Raw genomic sequence first — 22,914 nt, forward strand, 5'->3', positions numbered from 1 at the left:
GGAGCCCCCCCACCTCAACACAGGCATCAGAAGGATTGCTACCGACTTTGGATCACTGGGTGGACCTGCAGTATCAGCACAAAACTCTGACTTGTGGTGGCCAATCTCCCAGTGCTAGTGAGCACTGGAAGGAATTTATAGCTGGTGAATTACAAAAGCAGCTCTAATTAGCCCCAAGAGGCAATTGCATAAGAACTACAGAGAACATTGCAGACTCATATTTGCTTCCTTCTCAGGATTTTATATGAGAGCCTGGTAATGAATGTTCTTTAACAATAGGAGCTGAGAGACCTTAGCGCTAATAGCACTCCTGAGGATACAGCCTCTTTTATTTGCAATCCAGCAAAGATCAGTTGGATACCATTGAAAACTGGTACCTTGAAATTACCCCCTCCCACCCCACCCCACCTCCAATTTACATTGTGCCTTAAATCAGAAGGGAGAAACAGAGAGAGAAGATTTTTCCCCCTTAACCATTAACCCCCTCTCCATGCAATCATGAACGATAAATACTCTAACACTGATTAGGTTTGGAATTCTTTTTTAGGAACTGGGTCATTTAAAGAAAGAGGATCAGGCATACAGGTTTATTTGTTTGTATTAATAAAGAGTGATAAAGCCTCTCTGACACAGGTGAAAATATTGTTTCTAAAGGGAGGGGACTGCTATGGCCAGATTGGTTCCTTTGGTCTGCTTTCCTGGGTCTTGGTGAAACAGTACTAAATAGCAGATTGAAAGAAAAAAGTACTAAAAGGTGGAATTTTGATAGATGGCCCAGAAGTGTTCTTCCTCTCCACTTTCCTCCCTTCCTTTAGCCCCCCTTTTCCTTCAACAATGCACAAAGAACCTAATGTGGAGCAGCTACTCTTCCAGGTGTGGGACATGCAGTAGGGAGTCTGGTAGGTTGGGTGCAAGATCACTGCTTGCCCTCATGAGTGTTATGCAGCACAAATGCCAAAACTCAAAAAGGGGATATTCCTGGTTCTTCTTTGAAACCAGGGACCTCCAAGTATAGCTGGTTATATCTTGGAATTCTCATGGGTATCTGTAAGGATCTTTCCAGGTAACAGTGGAGACTTAGCTATATCCTCATGCTTGTTATTTCCAAGATCAGAGGATATCCAGGATTAGGAAAGTACAGGGAAGAAATCAGTTCTGTTTCCCTCACATCTGAAAATATGGTTATAATGGACTTAAACATAGGCAGTTCAAAAAATATGACAAAGAAATCATCTTTTTTTCATGACACTTTGGTTCTGATCAAGCATTTTAGCCTACCCCTTGAGGTGGCTACTATGCAACACTCATGGCAGACCTCAGAAGGAGACAGGCTTCATCTGCCTTCGGCTGTAGAGCCACTTCATTGCTCATTAAGGTGCTGATTCCTGAGCTACCTGCAGGATCTTCTGTTTCACTGTATCCAACAAAAGGACAGCCTTCTATTTTGTAAGTCAGAACTCCAGTGATGCAGTAGATCCACAAATTGCCTTTGGAAACTGATAAAGCAGTTCTTGGGTAAAAATCCCAGGCAGGCTCATGTAGCCTGTATAGCCCATACTGGATCAAGGAATCCAACCTCTATTTCTCTGGCAAAATCATCTTACTTCCATTTGGGGAACCACTCTCCTTATCCTGTGGAATAGAGAAGCACACTAGTTGGTCTTATACCCTTAATGCATCCAATTGGTTGCTATTTTTTTTTTCCCAGAGTAATGTAAGAATAGGAAAAAAAAATATGTTGAAGCCATTGATTCTGCAGTGGTACTCTGACCAACTGGTATTAATGCCTGCCATCTCAATCCTTAGAGATTCTTTGGTCTCAACTTTGCCCAAGTTCAGTCCTTTAGCTGTTGTTTTCTTGTTTTGTATTCTGTGAATGATCACAGAGTCTTCAAATAGATTATTTTTGACCTAAGTCAGTCAGATTTGTTCTGTTGGTATAACCACAGAAACAGGGAAGGACATGGAATCTAGATGTGCGGTTGCTATTCTGGTTTTGAGTGGGCTTCCTGTCTGGGAAGTAAACACAGGCTTCTGCACAGTCCAGGAAAGGGAAGTCTGCTCTGCTCTGACCTCCACTCCCTTTGGGAATAACACGTCTTCTCTTTCCTCAGGTAACTGCTGTGAATACATGTTTTTGTATCTGTTTTTCCTTCTAGAATCTGAGGATGAGGATCATGCCTTGTTCTTGTCTGTAGTTTGAGAGACTAGCACAGGGCGTGGTACTTACAGGGTTACCACGTGACTCTGAATTTAAGATGACACACTGAACCTGAGTAGGGGTGACAGAGGGACTGGTCTTTCTTGCAATCTGATCCCAAATTGATTTGGCCTCTTGGGATCATTCTCCCTCCTTTTTCCCACTCCTGTTCCTCCTAAGAAAATATAACCAGCTTTCTTGTATCTCCGTTTAGGCCATTATACTTAGTATTTGTAGTCCAGATGTTTTTGCTTAGGAATTTGTATTTCTGGGATTAATTTCTCATACTTGGGACCGTTCTATTTTCCGCCCCTCCTGAACCTATGGTGTGCTAATGGCATGATAGACAAAAGAAAAATCTCCATATTTAAACTCCCCAGGACCTCTAGAAATAAAAGTTTCCAATTAGCATTCTTTCCTTGGCAGCCCAACTTTGTGATTAAAGAGCTTCACTGGCTTTGGAAAGTTTTAGAATTAAAACTGAGTACTAACGGAGACCCAGGGGCAAGACCTTGTGAATAGAGGCCAGAAAGGGAAGCAGGAAAAGCAGATGGAGCCAATGAAATGGGGGTGGGGATGAGGGAGAGAGGACAAAAATAGCCTACGGAGATAATTTGCTCTTCCTCAAATGGAGTGTGCCTGTGAGTTCCACAGAGGCTGTGTGGTCTGAGAATCAGGAAATTCCAGGGGGCTCATCTTTGTTCCTGTTTTGTGAAATGCCATTGAATAAATCAAAGAATTTGTTTGTAACTCCTTCCTCTATGAACTCACTTCATGGCGTAGATGTACTCTGAAATATCTTATGTCTAAAGCAGACACATAAAGAATCAGAGATCAGTATGGAGCGACTGACTATAAAGAGTTTGGATATCATGGGGAAGGACCATGTGCCCTGCCTGCATTCCTGGGTTTATACTAAACACACATACACTACACCCCATAGCTCACCCCCTCTTCTCCAAAACTACCACTGTTGTGTGTTTATTGCACTGTGCTCTCTCACATCTGTGCCTTGGCACACACTATTTATCCTGCCTAGAACATCCTTCCCTCTTGGGGGAATCTCATGAAAATAGAAGGGAGACCAAGAGAATAGAGGAAGGGGGTTAGAGTGAGGAGGAAGGAAGCAAAAGGGAAGACACTGGTGAATAAAATTGATCATATTATATTATTATATATTGTGTGTTTACAAATATGTAACAATGAATGCCATTATTATGTGCAATTATAATGCACCAATAGAGAAAAATCTGGGAAATAAAAGAATATCCTTCACCTTGACTCAGGTTGTGTTTCTGAGAAGCAGAGATGAAGAAAGGGATTCATATGATTTGTTAAGGGAGTCTCAGGAAAAGGAGAGGGCAGGGCAGGGTAGGGGTAAGAGCTAAGGGAGAAATGATCTCAATTGCTCCCTCAGGGAGCTCTGGAGTATGAACTTCAATATAGAGATTGTCCCATTTTGAGTCACTGTACTGCCACATGAGTCAGCTCTTAGGGATGAGATTACTGTAGGTGAGGGGTATGTCCTTCCAAGTGAGGTGTCCCTCATTGGCCAATTGTACAGGTGTGGGACAAGTGTGCACCACAGCAGCCAGCACTGGCTGCAGCTGGACAATGGGCACACAGTCCTAGTAGAGGAGACCTGTGTGGGGATCAGCAGCATCCCAGACCCTCTTATTCTTCAACTGTGAGTGTGTCTTTCCTCTTGGGTTTGTTATGTGTTCCTCCTCTGTGTTCAGTAAGTATCCTGAACTTGCTGTTTCCATTTCATGTCTCTGTACATTGATGGGAGTATCTCCTCCTTCATTCATAGTTTCTTTGGTGGTCTGGGATTCCCTTTGCAAGTTCTATCTTGGATCCCTTTGTAGTGTATTGTGTGATACAAATCACTTACTTAACTTTTGTGAGCCTAAATTCCCATTTCTGTGAGCATACTTGTCCATTGGTCCACTAAGAGTAGTGTTGTTAAGGTCACACCTCATGGTACTATTTTAACCAGGAGGGATGGTGTGAAAACCAGATCTTGCATTATCTCACTCACTCTGGTGCAAGAGTCTCTTTGACAACCCCATAGGAAAGTGGTATGTAGAGTAGATGTACATGTCCCTCCTGGCCCAGTCCTGCTCTTGGCACCATGGACAGTTCTGACAGCTCTTTTTCATCTCCAGCTGAAATTTGTCTATCAGTAACTTCTTTTGAGTCTTATTTTGCCTCCTGGAGCCACTCAGGGCAAGTCTGCTCTGAGTTCCACATGACAGTCCTTATGGATTGATTATTTTGGGAGTGTTGCTGTCTCCTTGGTCGGCAGTTCTCACCTCTTGCTGACAGTCGCAGCCAAGCCTTTGAAGTCCCAGTCTTACTTGTCTCCTTCTTTCCTCAGTTGTCATGGAGAATGTTAGAAACTCTTTTTTAAATTTTTTTTTAAGTTCCTAGGAGAATGGTCCTCAGGAAGGTCTTCTGAGGACACATATGGAATCTTATCTCTGTTTCTCTGACTCTGCCAACTTAAAGAAAGATGCTTAAAGGGACCTCACATCCCATTCCCACCCCCCATGACATTGATAATAAATTACATGTCCCTCACTAGTTTTTAACTTTTCTGGATTGAGTGTGAGTCTATTAGGGTGATAAGGAAACATCAGGTTCCTACTGCTTTTTTTTTTAATTCATTTTTTTTTTTTTTTTTTTGCTACTGGGGATTGAACTCAAGGGGCACTTGACCACTGAGCCACAAACCCAGCCATATTTTGTATTTTATTTAGAGACAGGGTCTCACTGAGTTGTTCAGGGTCTCACTAAGTTGCTGAGGCTGGCTTTGAACTTGAGATTCTCCTGCCTCAGCCTCCTGAGCTGCTGGAATTACAAGCATGTGCCACCATGCCTGGCTCTCAAGGGTCCCACTTCTAGTCACCATTAATTAGCATAATCATGCTAATTATTGTGATTTTTGGCAAATTTTTCTCTGTGTTCTGGAAGAGACTAAAGGAAGAGGCTCTTCATGGGCAAGAAGAAGAAAGATAGAAGTGGACAGAATAAATAAATGCCAGTGTGCCTATATCAACAATATGTGCTAATGTTTTGGAAGAGGGTGGTGAGGGAGAGTGAGCAGTCAAGGATGACCTCTGGAGGCTGCAAGAACTCTGGCATGTTGGGTGGGGAGGAGGAGCCTGCAAAGATGAGAGGAGCAGCCCTGCAGGAGGGAGGAAAGCAAGAAGGCTTGAGAGTCCAGGAATGATCCCAGGTGAAGGGAGTAGTCCTCTGCACTGCTGAGGATTCAAGGAAGATGAGTACTGGAAATGTCCTGGGACAGCAACAGAGAGGTCTCCTGATGATCACAGTGCCTTTATAAAGCCCATGGCAGGGGAAGACCGAGGACTGAATTGAGAGAGTGGGAGGGGAGCATATGGAGCCGGTGAGGAGGGATAATTTTCTGGGAAACTTTGGGTGTGAGGAGGAGGAGAGAGGGCTGTAGCTGCAGGAAATGTGGGGTGGAGAGGGGATATTTTTAAGGTAGAGAAAGCTTGAATCTGCTCGAATGTTTTTTTTTTTTTTTTTGGAATGAGGTGATTGAGAGGAAAGTGTTGAGTAGCTAGGAGAGAGATGGAATTGATACCCTGAAGGACACCAGGGAAAAAGATCCACAATGCCAGAGGAGGGACTGAACTTGACAGAGAAGAGACACCGCCTCAAATGTCACATCAGGGGAGTGCATTGCTGTGGAGGCCACACTCTTTTTTTTACTGAGTCAGCTACTATTTCTTGTGTCCAAAATATCTGCTACATACTTTTTCTCTAGACTTCAATTCTGAGCAGCTTAAACTTCATGCACATGTAGGACAGTAGGACAGGGGGAGAAGAAGGTTCCTTCTAGACACTTCCTAAGTGATTGGGACTAAATCCACTGCCTCTTCTCACACTGTGTCTGCTCAGGCTTGGCACTCATCCCCTAAGGCCTCTGCATACCTGCTCTTTGCCAGTGTCTCTTCTCACCTGACTTCCCAAGTTCACATGCTGCTGGGCCAGGGTCATTGACTGGACAAGTTGCAATTGCAGAGTATATGATGGTCTCACTTCCCCTGGTCTATTCCAGGCTCCTCTGTGTCTGGGTCCAGAATGAGTAGGCATTCACTAATGCTGTTAGTCAACTCTATATTTCTTATGGGTGAAGTCACTACCCCCTTTGAATTTACAGAAGGGCCTAAATAGTCCATCTACTTAGATGGCTAAGTGAAATTTAATGTAACTTCAAGATGACTAACTAAATTCTATAAGTGTTAATAAAATGCTGATCATAGTGTCACAGTAAAAAAAAAAAGAAAAAAACGAAAAGAAAAAATTCAAAACACCAATTAAGAGCTTTAGTATGCTCTCATGTGTCAACTAAGTTTCTAAAGGTCTTCAGACTGAAGCAAACGCTTTTTTTTTAAAGCACTAAGAAACTGCAAATCAATACACATTCTATTCATGTGCCACACTGTACTAATCTGACCCAATGATGATATAAAAAGTACGCTGATGAGCAATAAGAAAAATAACATTATCATGGGATCAATGTCTACTGTTGGTTTCATAAATAAAGGACTTGGCTTCCCAATGATATTTAATTTTTGTAAATGCCTTTGGAAATTTCAGTAAGAAAGCATGATCCTGAGGTAATGTTCAATTTCTCCTAACATAAGCTCTTAAACCTTGAACGGGTATAATTTTTAGTCTGGGACAAACTCAGGGGCCCAAATCTCTTTAGAACAGATGGTAGCAGATTTATCTTAAATAGGCTGGCTTTAATGATTCAGGTCTATGGGGCAGGCAAGTAGAAGGTGATTGGAACAACCAAAGCACAGAATATTGGAAGCTTGTTTTTTTTTTTTTTCTGCCATTGCCTTTGCATCTGCAAAATTGGGAGGCTCTTCCCTAACCATGTCCCATGACCAATCTACAGAATGTGTCAAGTTCAGAAGTTCTAGGAGTCCTATGTGGAGGCTGCCAGGGCTCACCTGTTTCTTGGACATCATGATGATCTAGAATTTTCAACACTCTTCCTTGCTTTCCCACAATTGCTCAGCATCGTGGGTCTGAGTAATCAGCACTGGGATTGAATAACAAAGGAATCCCTGGTAGCTATAGTCTATTAAAAGAACCAGAGTATTTTCGAATCCCTACAGCCATAGATGTGGAATAGAAAAGGAGCTGCTGGCACATGAGATCTTCTAATCTCATTCCATTCCTCAGTCTTTAGGCAGTTAAGCATACATAACCCATTTTTCAGAAGATATAGCTAATTAGAAGACAAGTAAGTAAGTAAGTGGTGTTTAAATGTCTTCTTAGACTTCCAGTAGTATTATTTGAACTTGAACTTGCATCAAAATCACCTGGGGTTGTTTAAAACACAGAATGCTGGATCCCTACCCCCAGAGTTTCTGATTTTTTTTTTTTTTGTGTGTGTGTGTGTGCATTGGAAATTGAATCTAGGAGTGCTCCACCACTGAGCCACATCCCCAGCCATTTTTAGTTTTTATTTTGAGACAAATTCTCACTAAGTTGCTTAGAGCCTCACTAGGTTGCTGAGGCTGGCTTTGAACTTGTGATCCTCCTACGTGAGCCTCTGGAGTCTCTGGCATTACAGGTGTGTACCACCATGCCCAGTGAGTTTCTGATTTTTGTAGTTCCAGCGTGGGGCCCAAGAATTTGAGTTTCTAACCAGTTTCATGTGGGTTGCAGCTTGTCAGGAGACCACTTTTGAGAGCCACTGGACTCTCAAATCCAGAAGCTGCACTGTTTGCCCTAGACCACATTCTAAAAGACATTCTCTAATGCTGTTTGACAACTCTATTTTCTTTAAAGGTGCTTCTGCAGCACCACACTGGCTGAAGTGTAGTGTCACTGTGTAGAAGTAAGGTCCGTTTCTCCTCATGACCTTGGGGTCTGGTTCCAGATACTGCAAAGCCATGCGAGTTTGGAAACACAAGCATTCCTCCCCTATCCTGGCGTCTGACCTCAAGTCTTTTTAACTTGTGAGGAGAAGAACTGTCACCCTTCTGGGAATCTGAAATAGGCAAATTTGCAGCTGGATTTGCACGTACTGTGTTGATCACTCAGTACCATTCAGACTTGACAGTGATGGACAATACTGGATGCCAATTAAATTCCATCAAAGCCTGCAGGGTGGAGGTATTGGTCACTGAGCCCAAGGCCCCTCAGACCTTTCTGTCAAGGCACCTGAATCTAACAGCAAGGCGGGGAGGAGTGAAGACATCAAACTGGGTGTGACATCTTTCAAAAATGAAACATAGGAGGATTAAGAGGAAAGTTTTTTGATTTTAGTCCAAGAACTCCCCTGGCCTTCAGAATGCAGTCCCATTGCCACCTGAGCCCAAACAGTGAGAACAATTCGTCCCTGTGGGGTTATGCACTCTCAATATTCTCTCTTGCATTGTATTTTACCTAAAAGTTGGAAAATACAAATGTTAACCATCTCCGAGTCATCATCCTTCATCTCCATCAATTTCTAGTCTGCAGGCTTTGCAAGTGTTTACAGTCTTTATTTCAGCTGCTTCCATTTTTTTCCCTTTTGTATTTATTCTCACTAGCTTCCTGTCCTTTGTTCCTCTTTGAGGAGTTCTGCTCCTCCACATACCTTTCTTTCTGGTCTTTGGTTTTTAAGAGCAGACTGTGTAGTCAGTCATGAACCACAATGTTCAGTTCCTAAAACGGCTCCTCTCCCAGGCAACTTGCATCTGAAGTGAAATGGGCCCTCCTGTACTTCTGTTTGCTTAATGGGAATGTTATAGAAGTGTTAGGGCTAAGGATGTAGCTCAATGGTAGGCCACAAAGCTCTGTGTTCATTCTCTGGTTTTGCAAAACAAAAACAAATGTTGTGGAAGCGTAGCAGTGCACAGTCATAATTTTCAGCTTGAGATGTTTTCACAGAGTACAAAAAGGTAGTGACCAGGATTCAGATCAAGAAATAGAACTTAACCGATACCCCAAATCTTTAAGTGCTCCTTTCAGTAATTGCCTTCCATCAGGGGGACTAATACCACTATAGAGCAAATTTCTCTGTTTTTAAACTTTGCTTATGTCTAGTTCCATTTACATGAAATCACTCCATACATATTCTTTTGTATATGGCTATTTTTTCTCAATATTGTTTGTGTAATTTGTTCCTGTTGTTAATATGCAAGTTGTAGTCTGTTCATTTTGATTATTCTTTCTCTCTCTCTGTATAATGAGTTTATCATATTGTATTCATACTCCTTCTGATGGACTTTTTTTTTCCAATTTGAGGTTATTACAAATTTTGTTATGATTAACATTTTTTTTCAAAGCATTTTGGAAAACATACAGCCTCTTTCTGTCGGCTTGATGCTTGGGAGTGGAATTGCTGTTTCATAGATTGGCATATGTTCAACTTCAGTAGATACTACTGAACTGTTTCTAAAGTTGCGTTACCAATTTATACTCCTACGTAAAAAGTTCATGAGTTCTAGTTGCTCCACAGCCCTACCCACACTTGGTATTTTAATTTTAGTCATTCTGGTGGGTGTGTGTTGATAGAGGATTTTGGATTTAATTTGCATTTCTTCAGTAACCAATAAATTGAGCACCTTTTTTAATATGGTTAAAGGTCATTTGCATACCCCTTTTGGTGGAGTTCTTGTTAAATATTTTGTCTTTAAAGTTAGGTTATGTGCTTTTTTTTTTCTTTGTAAGAGTTCTTTAAATGTGGATATGAATTCTTTGCTGGGTTTACTAGAGCAAATGTATTCTTCCTGGTGATGGCTTGTCTTCATCAAACTCTTTTAGAGTTGTCAAACTCATTCTTTAAACTCCAGCTCAAATGGTACCTGGTTGGTGAGATTTTCCCTCATTTTCTTCCTTCCAGAGTTGTTGCCCCCTCACCAGTTTCCCCCACAGCCTCTGCTTAATACTCTTTCACAACCATTATTGATTTCATTACAATGGTCCCTTTTATTATTTCTTCCTCTCCAGTCTGTGAACAACTTAGGCACAACTGTTAAATGGAAACAGCCACGGCCATTATTGTACAGATTTTGGGTAGTGTTTTGTTTTTTTTTTTACTTCATAATTATCTATGTCCAAACTTTCTTCTGTAAGTATGTATTACTTTTGAAATGATATACATTTTACCCTGAAGAAATCATAGGTTAACATTGTACCCTGGTCCTTTCCTTTTCTCCAATCCTGTATACTGGAAATCTATCTTTTCCAGAGGAATTTTCAACTCAACACATTAAAAACTGGACATCTTAATTTGTCTTTCCCTTCCAGCCATCCCAGTTCCTTTCCTGACCTCTATGACAGGTTTAGGATAGCAGTACTGTTGACGAGATACTAAGGATAACAGAAAGTTGCCCTAACTTCTAAATTTTCTTTTATTCCTGTTATGGTTTGGATCTTAAACGTCTTCCAGATGTTCATGCATTAAGGCTTGGTCACCAGCCTGTGGTGCTATTGGGAGGTGGAGCCCTACTGAAGTTAGATTATTGAGGTGTGTCCTTAAAGGGGTTAGTCAGACCTTGGCCCCTCTTTTCATTCTCTTTTTGTTTCATAGTTGCCATGAGGTGAACAATTTTGTTCTACCATATCCTTCTTTCTGTGATGTTCTGCCTTCCCACAGGCCCCAAAGTGACACAACCAACTGGCCATGGACGGAGACTTCTGAAACAATGTGCCCCCCAAAATCTTTCTTCCTTTGAAACTGATTATATCAGGTATTTTGTCACAACAGAAAATAAACTAACAAAATTCCCTTCTCCCACGTCCAAGCCATGCTTTCTAGCTCTACACTGTCTTTGATTCTTTTTTCTCTTAGAAAATTATAGCAACTTATAAATGGTTCCACTAGCCACCCTTGCCAAGGAAAAACTGCACAAGATAAACAGGCAAGGAAGACTTGATCCGAGGTTATTGAGTGAGGGGAGAAAGAGTGACCTTGACTTTGCTGAAACAAAAGACACTGGGGTGAGCTAGAGGAAAAGGACTGGAGAATATGGTGGGGTCACTGGGATGAGGCTAGTTATGTTTACTTGTTGGTTCTCTTAAAAGTTAGGCTCTTATTCTCCTGCAGAGATTAGAAAATAGGGACCCTAGATTTTTTTGGTGATGGCATGAAAAGGGATGGCTTCCAGGTTCTTGAAAAAGACATTTCTGGATTGTAACTGGCAAGCAAATAGCTGGGAGAAGATTTTCATTGCAAAGGGGGCAGTGAAAGAATTTATTTATTTCTAAAGTAAACACTCCGAGAAAAGGAAGTTGGGGGTCCATAATCAGGAAGATGTCTGTCTATAATTTAGTGAGGCTTCCTACTAACCACCAAATGACCTTTCAGGTCAGGAATGTATTAAAGAGTCTTCATGCTCAAACCCAGACCCCCTGAGTCTGCTGCCATTCTGGAGGATGGGTCAATGTGAGAATTCTGAGAATGGTTGCAGCACAGTGTGCTGATGAGGAATCTCTTCATGAGAAGGATCATGAATGGGCTCCATTTTCTGGGACTGGGTGCAAGATCAGGGGTCTCCCCTCCTCTCAGCAGAGTCTGTCTGGGGTTGTGACCTGTGGCAACATAGTTATTGTTTCTGGACCTCTCTCATCTCTTTTTGAGATGGAGGCCAAGAGGTTAGGCAGAGCCATGAGGACCATGTCATCAAAAAGAACTGTGTGTGTGACACTTAGCTCTTTCTGCCCTGCTTTTTGGTAAGGCGACAGTAAGGGTAATAATATAATTAGTTGCAGTTACTGATTTTTAGTGTGAGATTATGGCCAACCATATTACATTATTTAATACTTGTATTTAGTACTCTCATGTTCTTCAATACAATGTGTTAGACAAAACCATTCCTATTTTAAAGCTGTGGAAACAGAGGCTGAGGAAGTGTAACCCTACAGTATTATAGGATGTTAAGTATCAGAGCCTTGGGTAATATGAATGATAGGCTGGGTGGCCATGGAGATGGAGAAATGTGGGCAGATAAATTTCAAAGTTAGTACACTGTTAAGCAGGTGTGTTTCCAGGATAACAGGTCGATGCTTCGACAGTGATCTACTTAAACATCTGAGTAACAACAGCCCAGCTGCCCTTCAAGGGCTTTCTGACAGTCAAGTCATCCCAGGCTCTGTTTAATCAAGTCCTGATACTTTCACTCACATGTAAACCACTTACAACTTACCAAGGTCATGGAAACCACACGTGCTCATGAAGGTCAAGGTTGTGGGTCAATGAGACAATCATGTCTTGCATTCATCTTCTAAAGGTCAGGGATGTGGACATGCTTCCCTGTAATGTCTCCCAAGTGACAAGGAAAATCTAAGCTTCCTACCTTCCTGCTTCACTGAATATACAGAACTCAATTGAAAGTCCATAATGCATTTAAGTGTCTAAAATTAAATCTGGAGTTGAGGCAACAGCATCTTATTACTTTTAATCAGTGCAGTGCATGAAAGCCCCTTTGGAGAAATCATTATTTTTACCTCTATATGTGGAAGGCAGAGCTGTCTCCTTATTTCCTCTGGTCTCTGGAAAATGACAGGGGACTCTTTGCCCTGCCTGTCCATCAGACTTGGGAGCTGACTTCAATTTCTGCCATGGCCAGAGTTGGGGACAGATTTAATTTTTAGGGTTGCTTATTTAGGCTTCTACTTGGCATGACTCTCAGATGTACTTTTCTTAATAAAGGGACAAGAAGCTGAGGGATTAGTAACTATAGTTACCATTTATTAAGGAGTTTCTTTATCAGTTAAGGTTTTTAGTAGCATATAATCAAAACTGGTTTGAACAGAAGGGCAATTTATTAAGGGATATTAGTTTGTGCACAAAATCTCTAGCAAAGCTGAAGAGCAGGATTTGGAAGCTGTGCAGTTAGAAAATATTATTCCCAAATCTCACTGCAGAATTCAGGTAACAGGGAGACCACAATTGCCACCCCTGGGCACATCACCACAGATTGAACGGCTAATGCTGAGCATTGAATACCAAGTTAACTTCCCCTGCAACAACCATGCAAGGTAAATATCATTATTTTTATTATACAGATATGATAACTGAGTGATTAGACAGCTTGTCCCCAAAGCTAACTAGAAATATTGCACTGAAAGTTCTGTGACACTGAGGACTGTACTGGTTTTGCTCACCTCAGTTCAGTATCTAGTACAGTGTCTGGTTCGTGGTAAGTGTGAAACCTAGTTATGAAATGAGTAAATGGAGAACGTGGCATGTATGTATGGAGGTTATTGTGTTGAACTTGAACACTTCTATTCCCCTCCCTCCCTTGCTCACCTACCTCTCTTTGATACCAGACTCCATGTCTCCAGCCAAAGGGTCAGGCAAGTGACTCAGAATAAGATAGTAATAATATAATTATTATGACTATCCTTGGATCTATAGTGATTAGTCCAACTTGGTCAGTTGTCCTACTATATAGCAAACATCAGAATGAAATATAAAGAATTAAGTCATTTTGCAGAGAAAAGCAAAGTTAGGATTTATGATTCAATTTTTACCATATTACTAAATATTGATCTTTTTATAACAGTGATGACTGCTTTAGTCATAAAAGGCAGGTTGAAAATGGTGACCTGTCTCAGGAAAGGGGTTTTATTTTAGACGTCATTTTGGATGGCCCATTAGATGTATGTATTTCAAGAACTATTTCAGAACTGACCAAAACGTTATGTCTACTCAATCTTTCTTTCTTTCTTCTTGGCAATCCCCCATGCATTTTAACTTATTTAAGTGGAGTCTTTTTTAAACTGTGGTTTCTTTAGCTAAACCCTGGCTCAAAAATATCTCTGGGATACTGTTTTTTTTTTTTTTTGGTGGGGGGTGTGGATTGCCAACCCGGGTGATGGTGGATGGAGAATAGTAGCTTTCAAGGTAGACAATACAGGTTCCAGTGGACATTGCAGGTTTGGGCCTGGGTGTCTACGAGATTTAGTTTCACTTGAAACTGTCTGTTGAATAGGATTCTTGTGATGACTAGGAATAGAACACTCATTGAGGTTATTTTCTGTAGGGTCCTTTATGAAGTTGTCAGTGAAGGACCCAAACCTTTACAGGAGCACAGCCATAGCATGGGTCTCTGTGAATATAATTTGCAAATTGGATATGTGCTGTGTTCAAGGTAGCTCTTGCCTCAGACCATCTTGTCACACCCTTACAACACCATTATAAGGTCTCATTTCCCCTCCCTTTGTTTCTACTCCAGCTGTAACATTCAAAGCTTGACCCTCTTCCTTATTATTTCTATGGATCACTGGATGGCCCAGAGATTAGCATCTTGTACACAGATCACAATCCTAAATTGATCAGTTCTTGCAAGAGGGTCAATGTCACATGATGTGAGGATCATGTGGCTTATTTTCAACTAATCACTAGGGTTGTTTCCTCTATAGTGATTGTGCATAGAACTGAGAAGGAGAGGAAGGCATTCTGAAGCTTCATTGGTGCCTGACAAATGATTTGTTTATGATTCTAGTGCAAAGAAAAATCAGCTTAGGTTACTTTGTAGAGGACATTGAGATTCATGACAACAGCAAATACTTGTCACATACTGAGGCATTTTCTCTCAAATCTCTTGATTCTTTTATGTTTCTAGCATCCCAAATGAAGCTTACAGCTCCATGACTAACTACTATTCTGCTTTAGGAATTTCTCTGGCATGTAATTTATCTGCCAAGAATACCAGTTAGCTTTGCTCATGTATGAAGAGAGTGGTGGAGGAATTAAGAATGTACCTCCTTAGAGCAACCCTTAGCCAATGGGCAAGAGAATCAATGGAGGAGCCCCTCAGCCTTCATGTCTTTGGAGATGAGTGCTTCATGTTTCTTTAAAGCATCCCCCAAAGAACTGGATCCCAGAGATAACCAGTGACTAGTGTATTCTATGTTGGTTTCTCTCCCTTCTCTGTTTCACTTTTCCTACTCCCTAGTTTTTGCCTTGTAGGACAGTTTGATAAAAACCGTACCCAAGTTCTTGACTCAAGCTTTTGTGTTCTGACACTAACCTCTGACACCAATCAAGAGCCCTATAATTCATTTCGGTTCTGACACTCACTACTTGACATTAACATGAACCCAACAAGTTAAGGGCAAAGTTCTCCACTAGACTGCTTCCACTTCACATGCCCGCTGCAAGTCTCAGGGGCCATCTACATTACTGAAATGCTGGCTGTAAATCTGGGGGATTTCATGCCCCTCTCAGGGTTGATGACTTGATGGAACTTAGTACAGGTATTGTACTTATGATTACAGTTTCATTATAAAGGACACAACCCAGAGATGGCCAAATGGAACAGATGCATAGGACAAGGTCTGAGGAAGACAGGAGGGGCACACTGAGTGTCCATGCCCTCTTCCTGTGGAATCTGGGCACCTCAGTCTTCCAGCATATCAGTATGCTCACCTACTAGGAAGCTCCACTGAGTCTCTGTGTCCAGTTTTTATTGAGCTTCATTTCCTAGGCATGATAGTTTAAGTCATTGGTCATGTGATTGAACTCAACCTTTTTTAAAAATTTGTTCTAATTAGTTATACATGACAGTAGAATGCATTTTGACACATCATACATAAATGGAGTATGGATTCTCATTTCTTCAGGTTGTAGATGATGTGGAATTACACTGGTCGTGTAATCATATATGCACACAGGGTAATAATGTCTGATTCATTCTACTATCATTTCTATCCCGATTAACTCTCCCCTCCCTTCATTCCTCTCTGTCTAATCCAATGTACCTCTATTCTTCTCTAGCCCCCGCCCCTGCTATTGTGAACTAGCATCTGCATATCAGAGATATCATTTAGCCTTTGGTTTTGGGGGATTGGCTTCTTTTGCTTAGCTTGATATCCTCCAGCTCCATCCATTTACCTGCAAATGCCATAATTTCATTCTTCTGTAAGGCTGAGTAATATTCCATTGTGTATTTGCACTACATTTTCTTTATCCATTCATCTGTTGAAGGGCATCTAGGTTGGTTCCATAGTTTGGCTATTGTGAATTGAACTGCTATAAACATTGATGTGGATGCATCACTATAGTATGCTGATTCTAAGCCCTTTGGGTATAAACTGAGGAGTGGGATTACTGGGTCAAATGGTGGTTCCATTCCAAGTTTTCTGAAGAATATCCATACTGCTTTACATAATAGTTGCACTAATTTGCAGTCCCACCAGCAATGTATGAGTGTACCTTTTCCCCACAGCCTCGCCAACATTTATTATTGCTGTGTTGGTAGTAATTGCCATTTTGACCAGAGTGAGATGAAATCTTAGAGTAGTTTTGATTTACATTTTTCAAATTGCTAGAGATGTTGAACATTTTTTCATATACTTGTTGGCCATTTATATTTCTTCTTCTGTGAAGTGTCTGTTTAGTTCCTTAGTCCATGTATTAATTGTCTTTTTGGTGCTGAGTTTTTTGAATTCTTTATATATCCAGGAGGTTAATGCTCTGAGATGCATATGGTAAAGATTTTCCTCCATTTGGTAGGATTTCTCTTCATTTTATTGTAAACTCAATATTTAGCTCCTCCTCTTTCCCCTAGATATTGGGCTAGCCCAAAGTTTCAACTCTCTAGTCATGTAACTAAACTTTCTGGTGACCAGTTCCCATCCTGAAGCTTTATAGAGTTGCCTGCCACACATCATGTCTTAACAAACACAATACTATCACTAAGGAAGTTCCAAGGGGATTTTTAAGTCTTGTGTCAGGAACTGAGGATAAAGACCAGATATATTTATCATGCCACCATTTTATTTTGGGTGGAATTAAAACTTAAACAAAAAGTTTTTACAACCACATTCAACACTTATAAAAAAAAGCATTCCATTGACAGGTTTCAAGCTTCCCTTATGGAGTAGGGAGAGGAAGTCATACAAGGTGATGGGAACATATTATAGAGTATACATAGAGGCCACATGTATACTGAAAAACAAGTGACAGTCACTTTGACTTTCTAAGCACAGAATAGTTGAATGAATCAGAACCATATGCAGAACTGAAAATCTTTGACAAGACTTATTAGAGTGCCATGCGGTCATCTACACTTTAGGATAATTGTCAGGACTGAAATCCAGCTCTCAGGAGGTTTTGAGAGCCATGCTAATGTTAACTAGTAAAGGATCTAACCTCTGTTTATGGGGGAAATTCTATGCCTATCTCACAGGACTTATAGGTTCTGCCCATTCCAGTGCATTTCTGAGCCTCTGGAATACCTTGGCTCTATGCATCTGTACATCCAATGGGGTATCTGAGCCTTGCTTATCTCTATATTTGGTGCACAAAGTGGCTGGTCCCACTGGATTTCCTCTTTCACATATACTTTCCACTTCCTACTCACCCATCTCATCTTTAAAGTTTTGAGAAATCGATTTCCATTTCCCAGACTCAAGTGTACTCCCACATTTACCCGAGTGTCTCTTCCACCTTCCTAGAATACTCAACCTCTGTGCCATAGCTGACCTCCCTGGGCTGCTGGCCTTGTTTCCTTCTACATTATGAGGAAAGTAGCTTGCTGCTGCCCCACCCCATCGCTGCTTGCCTTAATAGCTTGGCTTTTCATAATGAGGCTTAATTGTAAGTTTTATTGACAGACTTATGTTATGCCACAGGAACCCATCTTGAACCAATTAAAATCAATTAATCACACTGTGATTAACTTTAATTGTGGGATGTTTCCTACACCCAACAAATAACTATTCACATATGTTTCAATTAATATTTTTACCCCCCTTTGTTGACAAATTATCTATTGTACTGGAAATTAATTAAATGTTAGCATGGTCCCAATTAACTTTGCATTACCAATAAAAGATTCCTTGGTTGTCAATATTGAACAAAATCTGTGACAATCTACCATTTACAATGTACAGCATATATTATTTAAAAAGAAGGTGTGTGAGTGTGGGGGGTGAACTTCCTAATTACTTACAGTGGATGACCTAGTCAAAATGTGGTCAAATTTAAGCCGATTGAAATTCTAAGGATTTTTAACTTTTATGTGAGATAAGCAAGGGAAAAAATAATCATTTCTCACTATCCATGGTTTTGTGTGTTTTGCTGAACCCAAATTTAAAGTCTCTGGTTTATCATTACTTCATACATAGTCTCTATTTATTTCATTCAGTATATCAGTTTTGTCTCCTTCATCCTTGATACTCATTCATTCTCCTTCTCCTCTATTTTGATTGGTCCTTCACTTATAAATGCTATTGTACTATAAATTCCAAACTGCATCCTTTGTTTTTCACCCAATATTTTATTTTTGACATCCATCTAATTAGGATACCTAATGTTGCAAATGTTGCTTCTCTATGCCCACATCCATAAGCATCCAGATTATTTCCAACTTTTTGCTTTTACAAGCAATGCAGGGCTGAATAGTTTTTATGAATCTGAGCTTGGGTACTTGCATGAGATGTGCTCCTGGGAAAGCAACCAGTGGGTTATAGGGCAAGTACAAACTGCATTCCAAAATTGATCATATTTTAGGTGGGAGGCAATGGAAGCCTGGGGATGGTAAGCAAGTTTTCAAGGTCAAGTTTGTGGCTAGGCTTGATCTTAGATCTTCTGAATCTTAGTGAACTATTTCTTCCACAATTGGCTACTGACCACCTCAGTTTCCTTGAGTTCACTGGAATTTTCTAAGTTTTTACTTAAAAATGTCTCTAGTATGATAATTTCACTGTGTTTAAACTTGGACTCAACTTTGTTTTGGTTACTTTATGAGTCAACTCATTAGACAAGTTGATGCTGACATAGAAACATGTATAACTATTATCAGGCACTGGCACTGGAAAAATAGGCCTAAGCTCTTCAAAAACATCTGCCTTTGGTACTGAGCAAAGGCCTATGTAACCACACAAATATTCTGGAATGAGTGATAGAGACATTAACAGTTATCAACCTGGGATATCAGAGTTCCCCTCACAGACAGGGATATAACACTGCTTCAGTGATCAAACATCACAGCTTCCACATTAATCTTTTAAAGTAAAGCTTGCCCTGAAGGATGTGTATGTATGTGTCTTTGAAAGATATACAATGATATAAATCTTCTAAGCTTTTAAGTAGTCTTTGGAATTTTGTTTCTTTTGAGTATTTGGAGAAGGTTTAGCTGCTACAATGTCATCCCTTGAGACATTATTATCCCTCCATATCTCCTCTGCCTCAGATCACAGTAATTCGCTGAAGGTTAATTGAGCAACTGCTAAATTCAAGTGCTGGATTACAGGAACAATGCACATTACCTGCCATTGTATCCAAGACAAGGGAAGTAAGTGACAGGTTTGAGTGCTGAGCCAACTGCTCAGTGACCAGAAAAAAGAGCCACCAAATCAGAGAGAGCAAGTGGTGAGGAGGGAGGTGAGAGTTGAGCTGGACTTTAACAAATATGCAGGAGTTGGTTAGGCAGAGAAAGGCAGAAAGGCATCTTTAGGACATAAGAGAGCGGATTCCTTCTTCCTCCTACACTCGCACCACACCCCCGTTTCCTCCTGCCCCGACAGTAGCCATATTCAGAAATAACCCAGCATTCCTGAGGGAAGAGGAACAAATGCTGAACACTGTACCGTGGGAAGCATACCCCTCTAGTACGTGAGCCTGTGAAATGCATTTCACGCCTCATCTGTTCCCTAAATGAGATGTGAAAGCAGTTTACACCTCGTTTACATTTGTGCTGTTTTACTGAACATCGTAGATACAGCTCCATCCACAGTAATGAAATGAGGTCAGTCACCCCTTTCTCTCTTTGGACTGAAACCACACAGCTCTTCAGGGCCTCTTTGGGCTGTGGTGGCTCAGAGGCAACCAGGAATCTACAAAATGTTGAGAGAGCAGGTGCAAGGGCTGGGGGATAGATACGGTGAGCAGCTGCTATGCAGTTCCTTGTACTCGGAGGAAATGGCCTTTCTTCTAAGCCAAGAGTACTGTTCTGAGATATAATTTACTTAAACAAATGAAGAAATCATAAGTCTACAGATAGAAGAGTTTTAACTTTTGCGTACATCCATGAAACTGACACCAGATTAAGGTATATAACATTTTTCTTACCCCTGAAAATTTCCTCATGCCCCTTTCCCTTCAAGAACCCACTTCCTAACATAAACACAATTGTGATATTTGCCACCAAAGATACATTGTACCTAGGATCTTCACATATATGAAAACATATTGTGTATGCTCTTTCAAAGCTGGCTTCTTTGGCTCAAATGATGTCTGAGGGGTCCTGCATGTTGTGTGCTTCAGTACCTCCTTCCTTTGAATTGTTGCATGATATTCCTTTGCATAGATAAACCACAGTTCAGTCATTCTTCTATGGATGGATATTTGGGTTTGTTCTGTTTTGGTCTATTCCAAATAAAACTGCTATGAATATTCTTGTGCAAGGGTTTATGAAGCTATGTACTCATTTCTCTTGAATTTACAGCCGGGAGTGGAAATTCTGGGTTGTAGTATGATTGTATTTCAATTTTATCAGAAACTGCCAAACAGTTCTCCAAAGTGGTTACACTATTTTACACTCCCACTGGTAGTGCATGAAAATGTCCATTGCTTTTCTTGATTAAAGGTGATAAAATTACTTTAGAAACCACTGTAAAGAAGCACAAACTTATTCAAGGAATTTTGGAAGAGAGTAGAACCTCCAAAGAGTTCTTATGAATAGATGCTTATTGTCCCAAATGACCACTCTAAAGTGCCCTGGTTTTGCTTAAATATCACTATATTTTAAAAATGCACAAAACACTTTGTTTCCTCCAAATTACATGCCTTTAGATTATACAAGCAGTGCACTAGGAACCCCAACCCTGTCATGACGACTTACCATCTGCCACCTTCCCAAAGGTAGACAGAGAATGTTTCCATTTTTAGCAAAATGATAAATATTTATGCTATTTCTGTTTTTAATTCTTGTGCTTTGATAATTAGTAGAGAATTTTGTTCATCTGTTTAGCGACAGTTGGTATATTTTTTCCTTAGTGCATCTTCATGTCATTTACCCATATACTCTGGTGATTTTTTTCCTGTTGATATTTAAATTGAGTATTATTTGTCATATGTTGCAAATATGTCTCTTATTTTGTTGTTTATCTTCCTTTTAGAAAATGATCTTTCTTATGTAAAACATGCTACTTGCTAATGATAAAACATTTAAGCAATAGAGAAAAGACCACAGAAAGATAAAAATCCTTCCAAATTCCACTTCCTAGAGATAAAAGTAAAACTAAGGACCAAACAATAAAGATTTGACTAAAATCACTTCAAATATCTTGCTATTGCATATATTCAGATAACTATGTATGTAGATAGAGCTTCAGAAGAATTGCTCTAGAAATATAATGTAAGTTGTATTTAATACAGCTACTCTTAAAGTAGGTATTTCTTTTATATAAAATATATTAGTTCTAAGAGAGTTTTTATTATAAAAAGATTGGATTAATATTTGAATCACATTATTTGATTGGGCTGTGTGTTTGGAAATCTTGCTGTAAAAGGTGAACATTTATCACACTACTTTTTTTCCTATATCTCTCTCCAACACTTCTAATTTTTTTTCTTTTTTAAACACTTCTAATTTTTATTAATTATCTCAGTATTTTAATGTTGTTAAATTTCATAATATTGAAAGACTTCTTTTCCTAAGTGTAATTCCTATAGTTGTCCATTTTTCTTCTATTTTTAAACAGATCATCAACATTTCTTTCACTTTGACATTTCCATTTCATTTTTTTATTTTGATTTATTGCTTTTTATGTATATTTTATTATTCTAATAACATTTTTCATGAAGAACTCATAGGTGTGGGGTTTCCTGAGTTCTTGCATATTTCAGAATATTTCTCAATTTCATTCATCTTTGAAAAACGGCTTGAGTAGATATGCAATTATTGAGTCACACTTTCTTAGAACTTTAAAGATATCTCGCTCTTGTCTACTGGCATTAAATACTACTTGAGATAAAGCTTAGATCAATAGAAATCTCACCAAAACTCTCACAGTATGTGTGTATGCACACACACACACACACATACACACAAACACACACACACACACACACACACACACATGGCTGTGTATTACTTTTGTCTGATCACTGTCTCAATGTCCATTTGATTATTTTTAATATGTGAATTTTGATGTCTCTAGATATTACTGCATATATTTTTGACCTATCAAATTGTAATGTTAAGCTTTTCCTGAACAACGTTACAAATTTAACTCCATTAACCTCCTATAAATTTAAATTGTTATCTCATATCTTATCTCTACATTTAAAATAGCACAGAACACTATTATTACTATGGTTGTATAGAAAATTTGCATTGAGATTGACACATGTGTTTAGTGTTTTTATTCTTCCTTTGTCATTTCCTTTTTGCCTGAAGAACACCCTTTTATGTTCTGTTACTGATGAATTTCTTCATTTTTTAAAAAATTTCCCTTTCATTCACAAGGGGAATGTATTGCTAAGTATTGAATTCTGATCAGATATTACTGTCCTTTGTGTGTGTCTGCTGTCTTCTCCTGAGAAGTCAGCCACCTACCAGTTGGTTGCTCTTTGTAACGAAGAGTCTGACTCCTTTTTTTTTTTTTATTGGTTGTTCAAAACCCTACAAAGCTCTTGACATATCATATTTCATACATTAGCATACATTAGCTTCAAGTGAGTTATGAACTCCCTTTTTTACCCCAAGTACAGATTG

This window comes from Callospermophilus lateralis, chromosome 1, assembly GCF_048772815.1.
Source record: "Callospermophilus lateralis isolate mCalLat2 chromosome 1, mCalLat2.hap1, whole genome shotgun sequence".
Classification (NCBI taxonomy): Eukaryota; Metazoa; Chordata; class Mammalia; order Rodentia; family Sciuridae; genus Callospermophilus; species Callospermophilus lateralis.